The 15,399-nt window shown below is 45.8% G+C and overlaps 1 pseudogene; it reads left to right on the forward strand.

Annotated features, from left to right (window-relative positions):
• Window positions 1–371: 371 nt before the first annotated feature.
• LOC109467006 lies at window positions 372–15,318 on the forward strand (annotated as a pseudogene).
• The last annotated feature ends 81 nt before the right edge of the window (window positions 15,319–15,399 follow it).

Here is a 15,399-nt window from a genome sequence, read left to right on the forward strand (position 1 = left end):
GGTGTAACCATTTCTAAATCCCCGCATACCTGCCTAGGAACATAAACACCTTCTGTAGTCACCTTTTCAGGTCGTAGACTTAAAAAGCCTTTCTGACAAGGACGCGGCCTTCGACTGTCCCTTTGCAACAATTCTTTAGTTCGGCAAAACGTCATATATAATTACGAATAGCACGTCTATTGTAACATTCAGCTTGGCTGTATGATGTGGTAAAGAGTCATGATTTGACCTAGTAGTGTTGAACTCTAGGGCACACCCATTGACGACTTCTTCAACCAATCAGATTCTGTCGAAGTTGCCATTAATTCCAGGTGACTAGCCGATGATCAACAGATCAGGCGATGCGCAGGTTAGTCAGAGGTTTGGAATATTCAAATGAGGCGGTTGTACTGGCTGTGAACTAGAGCCTTCGCCGTGGTCCGCCATTTTACCGTAGTCGTATAGTTGATGGTGGTTGGTGATCTCTCTCGGTATGCTCGGATTTAGGAGGGTGCATTCTTCGGACATTTTCGGCTCTGATCGTCTGTCACTGACTAACTCGGTGAGTACCAGTCTTTTCTGCATTGATTTATGCTTTATTGATCTACGGATTTAATTAATAAGTAAGTTGTTTTGGGTAGTTTTACCTTGGGTCTAAATACACGAGTCATAACACAATCCTATCTTCACTTGTAGTTGGCCCGTACAATTGTGTAGTAATTGGTTAAACTCATCATGTAACATTTTCGTTTGTTGTTTCTTGCGTGCCCTGATTGTGTGCTGTAAATGGACAACACATGCCGTTATCTTGTCACACATTGTCTCCCCAACAAAACAATAGTGAACGCATACCATAGCGTTGTACAGCATTCGTAGAAAAGATTTAATACTGTTTTAACGAAACATGTTGAGCCACTATCTCTGTACATATATTTATGACAACCCTGTACCTGTGTACCTTGTATATACAGAAATACCTTTCATGGATACCATTGCGACCTTGGCGATGACACAGATTTTATCAGACGGTTACCGAACGAACAAAGGTTTGCTAACAAAGCCTAGGATACACGTATCGTGTAACAATTCCGTCTCTTCTTCACACCTGTCTTGGTCTGTCTCGTGAACATCCTCTGATAACAAAACTTCAATTTAGTAATACGTTTTTCATGTATACTACAATGTAGTTTCCAAATGGATATTGTAGAGTAGGCCTTTCAGGCATCAAAAGTTCTCTCAGTTGAAATGAATATATTTTACTGGCGGGTATGTTATCACTTGACAACATATCGATAAATTGTCAAGTAACATACGGAAAAGAAGCGTATTTTTGTCATGACGCTTGCTATAGGGAAGGGGATAAATCACTTCCAAGGACCTTATGCTTGATGTGGGTGGGAGTGGTGTGGCATCCAAAATACAGTACAGTGCATCACAGCTACTAAAGAGCTTATTTTACAAGCAACTCTGCCGTTTGTATTCGGCATGTCTACCCAAAACGCTTCTTGTAAAAGTGGTGGCCTCTACGACCAGTTACCAGTACACCGATATTTCTCCTTGTTGACCCTCCAAAAATGTTGTATACTGGTCGGTCCCTGGACCTTGGATTAGAATCCGGACAATAGATTCTTGTTCATGAGGATAAAATCACAGGGTGTGCTCTCATTCCCACAGGCGTGGTCACATACCTGCCTTGTGGCTTCTGACCTCTCCTCACATGGCGTATATATTACAACGAGATCGATCTTTTGACAATGATCAAGGTGTAATGACTTCCTGTAGTCCTCAAATACATGGAGTTTTTCCACGGTGACTCATACACTTACATGTCATATGTCATGATCAAAAATACACAACAATACTGTGCATTGGGAGATAGATAACACCTATCCTCTTGTTGTTGTTTATCAGTAATATTTTAGGGGTTTCAGCGATTACATGGCGATTTGCTTGTCTAGATTGCAGCCTGTCCGGAAGATGCTTTTTTGACTTATTCACTACTGTACTGGCATCTTTGATAGACATAGGTCTTCCTGGTTATTCTATTTGTCCATCTTTTTTACGTGATTAAGGAGTTTGTTTTGGCCTATGTCGTGTTAGCAGGGGTGGAAATCTTGTTGTTGTTTATCAGTAATATTTTAGGGGTTTCAGCGATTACATGGCGATTTGCTTGTCTAGATTGCAGCCTGTCCGGAAGATGCTTCTTTGACTTATTCACTGGCATCTTTGATAGACATAGGTCTTCCTGGTTATTCTATTTGTCCATCTTTTCACATGATAAGGGGGGTTGTTTTGGCCTATGTCTTGTTAGCAGTGGCGGAAATCTTGTGTGTAATACAGTCTAAAGCCGGAGGCTTAGTGCTTTTGTACAGTTCCACATTCCTGCGAACATCACAACAATGGTGTGAGCTATGTTTGGGTATGTCTGTAGTGGACAAGCGTCCATTTTTCACCTTTTCTGGCTCATCGGCAGAAGACAGATCAGTGCAGTATGATAGTGAATGACAATTTAGCAGTAGGACTGGGTTATCATGGTCTACTGCGTTCTTTCAGTATTCATGACAATACTTGGACTGTCTCTCTGTCATATTCTAGCCACTTCAACACAACGGAGTGAGATTCTCTCTCTCTCTCTATATATATATATCTTATCTCTCTGTGTGTTAGAATGCGTATGTGTGTATTTCTGTATGCTCTGTCAGATGTTGCTTACAGATAGGGTAAACTATGACCTTTAGAGACCTTGGACATGCCGTAGACACAGTCGTAGCGATATCTTGATTCTTCATCCTAGTGTTTTCCGTGTCTCACATCATAGGCTTGAGAAGAGGAACTTAAGATGTGGCAGGACGACGATAAACTTCTTATAGAACAACAGGTAAGTCAGACGTCATTTCTGATATTAGAATAACAACGTGATAAACATGTGACACTGTACAACATGTATAAGGCTAATGATATGATAGATGAAGTTGTCATTATTGCTATGCTTGAATGAATATCACTGTCTGAGATACCAGGCCCCTCAAAATCAAAGTATTCATGCTATATATATATAAAAATTTAACGGTTCTCAGTGGCCAATATGAGATGTTGTCACATCGGCGCACCAAATCCGTAAGGTGTTTTTGGCACCTTGACAGACAGATTAGCATAAGAGGCTCGGTGGGCGTCATTCCACCGTATAGGTGGGGAAGTCGTGTAAAGTGCCTTTCCCAATGACACAACGTCGGGCCACGGTGAATATCGAACCCGGGACCTCTCGGTTCCGAGTCCAACGCTCTAACCGTTGCGCCACCGACGCCACCTTATGCTATATAGATCAGCGCAATGCCGTATATTAGTTATTGTAATATTCCTTTTTCATCAATCATTACAGAAAACCGAAGATGGTGTTCAGTCCACGGTTCAAGGCTGGATGACGGACGACAGCCCACTGATCGACTTTGGGGACAAACCCCTGGTCGACTTCGGTAACGGACCGATGACTGACTACGGCCAAAGACCGCTGACCGACTCCGGCCAGACACCACTGACCGACTTCGGCCAGGGACCTCTGGTCGACTTCGGTGATGACAAACAACTGGCCCACCCCGGCCAAACGTCACATTACAACTTCAACCAAAATTCACTGGCCGGCGTCAGTCAAACATCACTGACCGAATTCGGCCAGACATCACTGACCGACTCCGGCCAAACTACACTGACAGGCTTCAACGAAACGTCACAGACCGGCGTTAGCCAATCATCAGTGGCCGGCTCCAGGGAAACAGTACAGACCGACTCTGGCTACATATCAGTGACGGACGTCAGCAGAACGTCACAGAGCGACTTTGCTCACAAATCGGTGACCGACGTCAGGCAAACTACGGTGAAGGACGTCACCCAGAGGAGACCACTGACAGACTCCGGCGACACCCGCTACACAAAAGATGGCAAAAGGATCGTCCATGAGGAAGAATGGTTCTACAAAGATGGGCGATGGGTGAGTGACATTCCATCTCGAAGCTCATACATATAACATAAACGTTGACCTGCCAATCAAAATATTTTTATAGGGATAGCTATTAGAACTTTCTAGAGGTTTTACGAATAAAAGAATGTTTGCCATACACTTTGCTTACATATACATGTAAAACAGTTCAGTAGTTCTATACCAGGGAACTAGTCATCTGATTTATGGTAATAGATATTATTCGGTCAAATTTCAAACTAAGGTCGACTGTACATGTACAACACAGGGGGTTACATGAATACTAAAAGGACAGTTGTCATTAAGTTTATAGTTTGCATTCACCAAAAAGCTATAGTTTAATGAGAATGCTTATGTTAGAAAATATTCCTTTTTGTATGGGGGCTAATTGGACCCTTGTCTTAGAATTTGATACTTTTGATTGCAGCTAAGTGTCTGGATATACGAGGACCAGATCCTTGAAGTGGAGGACATCAGGGCAAGGCTGGAGACAGAGGCGTACGAGAGGTCACGTAGTGCGGCGAGAGAGGTCGTGAAAGAAGAAGTGGTGAAAGAGGAAAAAGTCGAGGTAATTCATTCACATGTTGTACAATTGCAGTTGAATGGGATATATGTAGATTCCTTTTTGTACACGAAGAATATCTAAAGAAGCTTGGAAGTACTCTCAGACTGAATATGTTTACTAGATGCAAATAGATATGTGTACGGAAAAGTTATTAAACATTTCAAAATAGATGCCTTCTTGATCACAAGACGAATTTGTTTGTTTATTTGTTTATTTCTATTTACCTAATAGGAGCAGATTAAGGGGCCAGGCATGAGGATCACAATTAGAGGGCCCTTCAAGGTCAGACAAAGAATTCCTCCTGCAGTCAAATGGAAGAAGAAAGTACAGGAGGTGAGGAGATGGGATTTTCAAGCTTAATCTAATGGGTTTCTAGTAAAACGTCAAACATTATCAAACACCAATGCTATAATAATGCTATTAACAGACGTAATACTAGTGACAGAAGGCTACAGGGCTTGTCAATATAGTGTAATGCAGTATGACACTATGATATGGGGCTTGCCAGTTAATATTAACCATCTACACGCTACGCTCACACATCATTATGGTATATTGCGTTTTGCCTTCAACCGGTGATGGGAACCTACATAATAGTATGTTCAACACGCTTGTCCCTTGACCGAGGTTAGTTGTTAGGCGTCTCGCCTATAATGTCAAAGCATGAATAATGTATAACAGCTGTGATTCAAGTACAATAGCAACGGCCTCTGGTGGTGTCTTGGGCCCTGTAACTTGACAGAGGAGCGTTCTGTTTAATACCATCCATCCCTGCAGGTTAAGAAAATATCGCGGGTGTTGGAAGCCATGGAGGAGACGGATTCAGGAGTGGAGACCACGCCAACACACGAGGTCAAGAAACTCAGGCAGTACATTTATGGCTTCGGGGAGGAGTACAGAGAAAAACGGCCAGAAATTCCAGGGGTAAAGCTGTACCAAGCAAGCCTTGTATCATCAGAATCAGTCGACATGCACAGGGCAAGTGTAGAGACGGTGAAGATTGAGGAGCCATCCTTCCATCAAGGTATTCTGAGGAACGTCTACATGCCAACGGAGGAGGCTAAAGAGCTGGAGGAGAACATAGAGTATCAGCGCGAGTTTGGTCAGTACGTAGACATGGAGAGGCACAGAACAGAGGAGTCCATCTTCAGAAGTGAGGATCCGACCTACAACAGAGGTATAGAAGAAGAGTTGAGAATATCGCCAGAAGAGGTGAACGATGTTATCCCTGGCCTAGTCTACACAGCGCCATGTTACGAGACAACAAGACAGGACAAGTTTGACGCACATGCAAGACAAGTGCTCAGCGAGACTCCAGTGTACCTGGAAGCAACAGAAATGGAGACAGTGGTCCCCGTAGAAAGCACATCTGAAGACTACAACATCCCAAGCACAGATTACTCCACAGTGGAATACGACACCGTCACACAACAGCGGTTTCAGACCAAGGAGAAGTTCATGACCAGCGAGGATGCAGAGTACCACAAGGCGGTTGAAGGAAGCATCTATCTCTCAGCAGAAGAGATCAAGAAGTCAGGAAACCTGGAGAGCTTCGAATATGAGAACTTGGTCCCCAAGAACATTGACGTCTCAGTCAACAAGGCTGCTAAAGTGACAGTGCGAAGTCTGGACCCGACGTACCATAAAGCCACTGTTGGAGAAATAAAGGAATCCTTCAACGAACGGACGGACTCCATTCCAGGTTTTGAGTTAGAGAAATCGTCACAGGAAACGCTTACAGTGGAACGAAACAAAGCGTCCTCGGCGATTGTCACCAGCGAAACTCCACAATTCCTAGAAGCAGTCGAGATGGAGACAGTAACTCCAGTGGAAAGTGTACATGAAGATAAAGACATCCCTGATCTCAAATACTCCACACTGGAACAGAGCTTGGTGACACAGCAGCGTTTTCAGACGAAGCAGAACCGCATCACGAGTCAGGAACCATCCTACCACAAGGCTGTTGAAGCTCAGACGTTCGTAACACCAGAGGAAATCAAGGGCAAACTGGAGGGCTTCGAATATCTCAACTTACAATCTAAGAACATTGACGTGACCAACGATAGGGCAGTTGGAAGTACTGTCAGAAGCCTGGAGCCGACATACAATAAACATGAGGTGGAAGAAGTGAAGGATTCAGTTGATGAAGTGAAAGAGAAGATCCCAGGCATCGAGTATGAGACAGGCTCATGTAAAGTACTGGATGTGGAAGTAAATAAAGCTTACACGACCATGGTGACTACAAGAGCTCCACGGTACTTGGAAGCGGTGGAGGGAATGGCCATACAGCCGATAGTGGAGGCTGGGGCAGCTGTGGAGTGGTCGGTGATTGTTTTTGTTGAGCCACAGTATACCGTCGTCGCTGCGGATCAGTACAAGGCAAACCAGACATTCACGAAGACCCAAGACGCCGAGTTTCACCGAGGGATTGAGAGGAGCCTTTTCATCACAGCTGAGAATGTTGGAGAATTCTCTGACACCTTCGAGTACCACAATCTGAATTCCGAATATTTGGATGTGCAGAAGAACAGGGCAAACGAAACAAGAATAAAGAGTGAAGACCCGAGTTACGAGAAAGCTGAGGAGAAAACAGCCAAAATTACTCTGGATGAGCTGGAAGGGGTTGTCCCTCGTATTGTGTATGATAGGCCTTGCTACATAACTACGAAAAAAGAAGTCCACGAGGCTTTTGCTGGTCAGGTTCCCAGCGAGTCCCCATGCTTTTACAAAGCGGAAGAAGGCGAGGTAAGATTAAGGATGGTTTCTGAATCAAACGTCGTCGGTCTTTCGCCTATTGCATGGCATCAGGCAGCGGAATCAAGCGCAGATCAACAAGTATTCAAGCCAAAGTCTTCCGTGGTCAACACACAGATAGAATATCACAAAGGGAAAGTCGAGAAAGCATATCTTACCTTGGAAGAAGTCAAGCCCAACATCAAGAAACTAGACTACTTGAAATCAGCGATAGAACTCACCAAGACGCTCGACACAAATAGAGTCCATGCCTCGAAAGAGAGGAGCGAAAACCCGCAATACCTACAAGTAACGGAAGGCAAAGTAGACCTCAAAATTGTACCCGAAACACTCTCCAAACTTTCTCCCATACATTGGCACCAAGCAGCTCAAGGAACAGCCGACCAATCAAGCTTCAAAGCAAAATCAGAGAAAGTCAAGACCGAAATAGAATACAACAAGGTGAAAGAATCAGAGATAACACTTCAAGTGGAGGAGACAGACGACAAAGTAGAGAAGATAAGGTACTCAAAAGCCGCAGTGGAACAGACACGTCAGTTGGAAGTATCACAGGCACGGGCGTCTAAAGAAAGAAGCCAGCTTCCGATGTATTTAGAAGCAAAAGAGAGCAAACTAGACCTACAGCTGTTACCAAAGACCAGTCTAAAGAAAATGGCTCCGTTAGAGTTCGAAAAGCTACAGGCAGCAGACATCCAAAAGGCACCCTTCCATATGGTGAAGAAAGAGTCCGTGTCCGTTGGCGTTCCGATACATCGTGTCACGGAAAACAAGGTTGAGGATACGTCAGAGGAAATCAGTGATAAGATCAAAGGTCTGGAGTACGAACATGCGAACTTTAAAGATGTAAAACAGGACGTGGTGAAACACCACACGGACACGACGTTTGCCTCTGACGCGGAGTATCTGCAAGCAGAAAAGGACACGGTGGAACTTGAAGTGGAAGAGGTTGATTCCAAAATACCTGCGGTAGGTTACGAGCAGGCACAGGAGATGAGCATCCCCATCATACCCGAACACATGGTGAAGGAAGAGGCAGTGTTCGCCAATGTACCCATACATCGTGCAACAGAAGCCGACGTTAAACTCGAGTCAGAGGAAGTCGGTACAGTCAAGGTACAGGAATACGAAAAAGCAAACGAAGAGGAGGTGAAGCAAGACGTTTTGGAGCACCAGACAGATTTGTCGTCCTCCTCTGATGCAGAATATCATCACGCCGATTTGGAGGAGGACACATTTCAAGAAGAGACACTCGGCCCTGCCATCAAACCTTATGAGCTCGACGCCTGCACTGAGTCTACAGTGGCCTCCAACAGTTCAAGGCGAACACAGAGGAGACTCTTGCGGCTGAACCGAGATTCCTCCATGCTGTACAAAAGGAGATCCTGACGCCTTCCGAAGCAGACCAGGAGAGGAGAACCTCCCATTCCATGGAACAAGGTAGATGTCGGTCTTATTAACGTCGAAGTTCAGAAATCCGAGTCAACATTTTCGAAGTCATCTAGCCCCCGTTACCAAGCAGCTGAGAGGGGAGTAGAACTGGAGATAGAAGAAGTGAGAAACATTAAAAGCCTTAGCTACGAAGCTGCAGAACAAGGCAGTGTTGACCAGGTGCTTTATACGCCGATAGCAGAGAAGACAGACTCAGCCAAGGCAGAATATCTCCATGCAGAGGCAGCAAAGGATGAAGTTACTCCGGAAAGTACAGGCACATTTGATGGATTTACAATGCAGGAGCCGACATACATGCTGATAGAAAAGACTGAACGTAAAGTAGACAACGCTGCACTTCAGAAGACAGAAAGCCCGCACTATCACAAGGGAGTGGAAAACTCGGTGTCCACAGATGCTTTTGAGATTGATGGAGAATTTAAAGCAATTCAATATGATGCACCCGTGTTCAATGCCATCCCCAGTGAAGCCCCTTGCAATGTGGAAGTCGGTCTACAGAAGGCATCTGTCAATCTAATCACTCCAACAGAAGACGAGTTCAATCTTGAGCTCGACAAGGCGAAAGAGGGTGTTGAGCCATTTGGTTGTGGAAAGAGCAACGATCGACGTAGAGCCGTTACAAGAGGTATCCAGACCTTTGTACGTATCTCAACAGGATGCAATCATGAATCCCTTGCCAATCCACGAAGCAGAGGAAGAGGAAGCGCCCACGTGGGAGAAGGGGAAGAAACGATGTTCGAAGAGATGAAACTGACAAAGGCCAAACCAACAGTTGCCCTCGGACAGCTATACAAGCCAGACGCGAGACAGCCAAAGGTAGAATTTTGCGCCGGAGCCACCTCCAGTCATAGCAAGCGAGGTCAGTCAAACACAGAGACCCATCGAACCCCCACCGAGACGCAGGTTTCGATTAAAAGAAAAGGTACTGGACCAGCCACTGGAAGAGACAGAGGAGATACCTGAGATAGAGAAAGATACAGTCGAGACCAAATTGGTACCAGAAGAAACACCCGTAACTGCCATCAGCATCCAGATACAGACATACCTCATGGACATCAAGTTTGGAAAAGAGCAGGATGAAGAGTTAGAATTGGACGAACTCGGTGAGATACTTGTATATCTCCTGAATAACGCTAACGAAGACATGGAACAATCGGTGACCTTTGGCAAGGTGGACGTTATCGAACAGAAGTTGGGGAAGTTGGACCTTCCAAAGTTGGAGTTCCACGAAGAAGAGCAGATATTCACCGCTCCAGACCTTGAACTTGCTCCAGTTCCCCGAACTCTCTTCAAACAGTCAGTTGAAAATACTATCAAAGATGTTGACATGGGTACCGTCTATGAAATCCCAGACGCCGCATATGAAAACCAGGAGGAAGAAATCGTATTTCAGGACCCAGTCCATACAGCAGATGAAAATACTGTGGACGTTCAGAAAGCGATATACTACGGAGAAGAGAACGTCTCCAATGTTGAAACCGGGGAGTTCGAAGTGTTCGCAGAGCCATTCAAGACCTCAGCAGAAACGAGTGATGTAGACGCTCTGGAGACTATGGAAAGCTTTGGTTGAAGAGTCCATTCTCAACATGGACACGCTGGAAGCAGAGGAAGGGAACGTTGAGGAAGTCGGTCTGGAGATCATCTCTGACATTGCCCCGATGTCTCCCGAAGAAGCAAAGGAGTTCAAACTGCCGGAGGAACTTTACCTTGAAGCTGAGCATCATTCCTTGAGAAGTTCGGCGCCAGTGTATCAGCCTGAAGAGGGTGTTATCGAGATCAAAGAACAGACTGTGGATACCATACCGCCAAAGGTGACTGGAGAAAGTGCACAGATCATTGCGGTGCCTACTCAAAGACTAGAAATGTAACGTCGTCTACGGCAGAGATTCTGCAAGCACAGCACTTTGGAGATGAAGGAGTGATAGAGGCCAGAGAAGAATACATCTACATCATTCCACCGTACGAGGAAGATGATGCAGAATTAAGTACGTTGCCCAGTACTGAGATGAGCCGAGCTTATTCAGTCGCCTCTCGGACCGAACAGTTACCTGAAGAACACAGTATTTATCTGAAGGAGCAATATGTTAACACCATCGCACCGTCGGTTTCTGACACAGCAAGCACGTCAACTCTTCCTCATCTACACCTGGACCAGGCACACGTAGGGTCCTCCCGAATGGAGAGATTCCCAGAAGAACACTCACTGGATCTTAAGGAGCAATATGTTGACAACATTCCTCCGGAGAGGGGGGACACTGCAAATGTTTCCTCACTCCCTCACTTGGAAATGAGCCGTGCTCAAGCGGAAGCCTACAGGATTCAGCAGCTGGCCAGAGAAGACACAGACGACTTTGAAGACGGCAGCGTTCACGGATTGGCATCCGATGAATCTGACAAGGCAGAAGAATCAAATCTTCCTTATCTGGAGATGGACCGTGCCAGAATTGAAGCCTATAGGGTACACCAACTAGCCAGAGAGGACACAGACGACTTTGAAGACCACAGCGTTCACGGTTTGGCATCTGATGAGTCTGACAAGGCAGAGGAATCGAATTTGCCTCATCTGGAACTGGACCGAGCAAGAATCGAAGCCTACAGGGTTCAACAACTTGCCAGGGAGGACACTGATGACTTCGAAGAACACAGTGTTCATGGGTTTGATTCGGACGAGACTCAAAGGGCCAGAGGATCGAGCCTTCCTCATCTGGAAATGGACCGTGCTAGAATCGAAGCCTATAGGGTTCACCAACTTGCCAGAGAAGACACAGACGACTTTGCGGAACACACCGTTGGTTCCTTGGAACCACATGATACATTCCGAGCAAGGGAGTCCAGTCTCCCACGCGAGAGAATGGACCGTGCTCGCTCCAGCACTCACAGAGTTCGTCAGATGGCGAGGGAGGATGTCATTGCTGACAGAGAGCAACAAATCGTCTTGATAAAACCATCTTCTTCCGAAAGAGCGCGAACTTCCTCCTTGCCACGTTTGCGATTAGACAGAGCTCGTGCAGAGTCCCACCGCATCCAACAGCTGGGAAGGGAGCAAATAATCGGCACCAGAGAGCGGTATGTGGGCACCATCCAACCATCCTCATCATATAGGGCAAGATCGACAAAGGTTCCCTCTCAACGTTATGGGTACGTTGTTCCTGCTCCGCGAAGACGGACTACAACTTTGGTAAAAGTGAGGGATGTTAGATGGCAGCCGCTGGAAGTGTATGTCCCACCAGTGCGTAATCTTCACCAAGATCGCGTGATAGCTGTCCAAGGCGCACGGACAGAGTATCCAAAGAGAATGAAGATGGATACATTGGAAGCACCATTGGTGGAAACTGAAATCATCAATGTCATCCCACCGCTTCCAGCAAACGCCGCCAGAATGGGCCGCATTCCTGAAGATGTTTTGCAGAAGGTGCAAGTCGGAAGTGTGCAGAGTTACCAAGCACCCGCCGAGAGGGTCATCGGAGAAAGGGTCGAAATCGCTTCAGTTATTCCCCCACTTCCACCTAGCGTCTTCCAGGAGAGCGACACGCCGGTTGACGTCTTCCGAAAGACTCACGCGCAACATTTTTCCAGTCACGGGGCGGACAGAACACGAGAAACCATCCCGGCAACTCTACCCGAAGCGCAGTTACCCCAGCTGCAGCACCGGACGTCTATGTGGCGGCTTGTGCCCGCGGAAGGCCCCTCCTCTGACGGACCCCTCTCTCCAGTAGAACAGAGGGCACAGCACGTGGTCACTTCTGATGACTTCCACCGAACAGATTCCTCGACCCTACACAGTAACTGGGTACCGGCTGAGATACAAGTTGTAGGAGAACTGGACTCTCTCATGCAGCAAGGGATCATCAGGTATAACCCGCTGAGGAAGGCTGAAGGTGGCGTCGATGCTCACGGACACAACGAAGTCTTCAGGAGCAAAGAAGTCAGTGAGCAACCGCCACAAGCTTGGTCAGTCTACCGGCCTCCCTCGGTTCAGCAAGCTAGCAATGCGAAGGTTGGGAACATTCCTAGAGTTGGATATCCCACCAGACAGTGGCCATCAACCCACTCGTTAGCCACAGACACGGTGGCAGACAGAGGTGATGATGACTTCGACTACGACAAAATCATCAAGATGACTACCGGAGGAAAACATGAGTTGGGAGGTCATGGCGAACCAAGGACTGGCTGGTCAACTGTGTCCGTAGAAGGCAGTGAGATGAGTCCTGTACCACCAGCGGATCCGCATAGTATGTTTTTCAAAAGGATTCCTAGCAGCCAAGAGTCCATCTACGTAGAGCAACCTCAACAGCCCGGAATGGTACAACAGGCCTATACGTCACAGCAGTACCAACAGCCACGCGTGGCGCGGCAATCTTCACAAGTGCACAGCCCACAGGGAAGACAGGCATTTGCCTTCGACTTCGGTCAGTTGGTTCACTGGACGGTTGGTCGGAACAACAAGATTCAGCAGCTCCAACCGGAACGGAGCGCCGTACCGCAGCATCTTGTGCCGTTCGATTTTGACAAGACCACGACTTGGACCGTGTCGGAGAAATCCCCTGACGGCAGAACGGCCGAGGAGAAGACGTACGTTAGCGTGGGAGTTCCGGTCCGGGTCAGAAACAGCTACTTCGTCAACGACACCAACGCTCGTCAGCAGACATCACAGACTCATCACTCCGCTCCACCTCGGGATAACACCGTCCATCCCAGGAAGCTTTCTGAAAATCTGCACTGGACGCATGCGGATGGTGGTGGACATTCCTTCAGCAGAGACAGACCGTTCTTCGTCCAATTCTTACCAAGGTACATTTCGTTTTGTTTGTTTAGAGTATTCGTTACATAGTATTTATTTATTTACATACACCTGTACATGATGGTTGTAAAACAGCATCCATCAATTCATTCATTCTTTTTACGCTATTTTCAGCACACGCGAGTCAGCGGCGTGAATCCCAGCCTCCTCCTCCTGCATACCCCGGCCCACCATCACCAGGTATCGATGCTTCAGCTCAAAGGAGACGGTCTTCTCAACGTGAATCTCAGGATCCTTACTCGATAGGTTAGTGAACATTTTCCCACACTATCACAAGTACATAACCATGATAACTGTCATGTTCATCAGTAAGGCCCATTCACTCATATCATGCTTAGGCATACTGATATGGATGCTTGATGTAAAATATGGTATATTTCGTCTTAATTTAAGTTCTTACTGCGACGCTACACGATGTCTTTTTCAGGATACCTTGAAAGACGAAGACGCTCCAGCCAGGCCAGCTCCATCAGTGACCGGTGGCTGAACCGTCACGACCAGGACGGATCAGACGATGACAACGCGTCTCTACACTCCTGGTCCAGCTACGATAGTTCACAGGTAAGTGGGAATGTTCTACATAAGTCTACCGACGAACGAAAACAACAGCATCCTCATAAAAATCAACATGTGTGTGTGTGTGTGTGTGTGTGTGTGTGTGTGTGTGTGTGTGTGTGTGTGTGTGTGTGTGTGAGGGGGGCGTCATGGAAGGCAGAGAAGCTAACCCCCCATACGAAATGGTCTTGCATACAGGGACAACTGTTATATTGTGATGATAAAGGAACTTGTCTCCTTTCAGCACTGAGAAAGTCGACATTTTCCATCTTTTGTATGATAATATGATAAGGCTACATGCTGTTCTTCTGTGGTGTTTACAATCAACGCTTGAACATTAACTGATATTTGCCTACCTTCTTCCATTCAGGTGAGAAAACTGGACCCCAGTCGGCTACAGATGTTCGAGAAGTACAAGGCAAAGAAGAGAGCAAAGCAGTCCAGGCCAGTAGTAAACGGACATATCTGATGCTCAAGACACGAAGCACCATGCAGAAGCAGCATTTGTACAGCAAACAATACTGTCGGTGGAAGGGATAGTTTAAGACAGTTTACTTTATTTCACCCGCTTTATAATGATTATTTTTGAATTGCTGACAACTTAGGATCAGTTCCATGTGCAGAAATACCAACGCTGTATTATGATCATAGTCCATGTTTGATATACATGTACGTTCATTCATTCTTAGCAGCTCACGGTAATCCAGCGCAGAATAATCATAATTCGACTTGATATATATGTTAAAGAAACAGCAACAAACCAAATGATTTAATGTACAATGCATAGTATTTGCTTTATTTTAATTTTAGTTTATACTATCTGTATAGTTGGCATCAAAATCTGCCCAGTAAAACATACATAAATTTAGTAATTCTAGTTCTTACTTAAAAGAACACTGGGCAGTTATAGCCTACAACGGTGACGGCATCAATGAAGCTAAAGATTAAACCGTTTATATTTTCATAATGTTTAAAGTAAGATAGCGTAAAAGAAGACTTTGCTATATGTATGCGAAATATCAAAGTTAGATATCAAAATGCTTTTACTTTGTATGCCATCAAGCTGTTAAAACGGAGGGCACACAGTTTAGTACATTTGTATTCTTGCGAAGTGACATTGCTGGATAAAATATTGTGATATCTAGATACCTGCAACCAGTGCTTCGGGGCATACTACATGTAGTATTGCATATGGAAAGTTACTGCAACACAGGACTTATCAATAAAGTTTTCATGAACATGTTCCAGTGTCTCTATCAAGTTCACTGGGTACCACGTGTTCAATATAGACTGCGTTGCAAAGTTGTAGCTTAAATACGACTA

Source organism: Branchiostoma belcheri, unplaced genomic scaffold (genome assembly GCF_001625305.1).
Source record: "Branchiostoma belcheri isolate BF01 breed outbred unplaced genomic scaffold, Haploidv18h27 scaffold1, whole genome shotgun sequence".
Classification (NCBI taxonomy): Eukaryota; Metazoa; Chordata; class Leptocardii; order Amphioxiformes; family Branchiostomatidae; genus Branchiostoma; species Branchiostoma belcheri.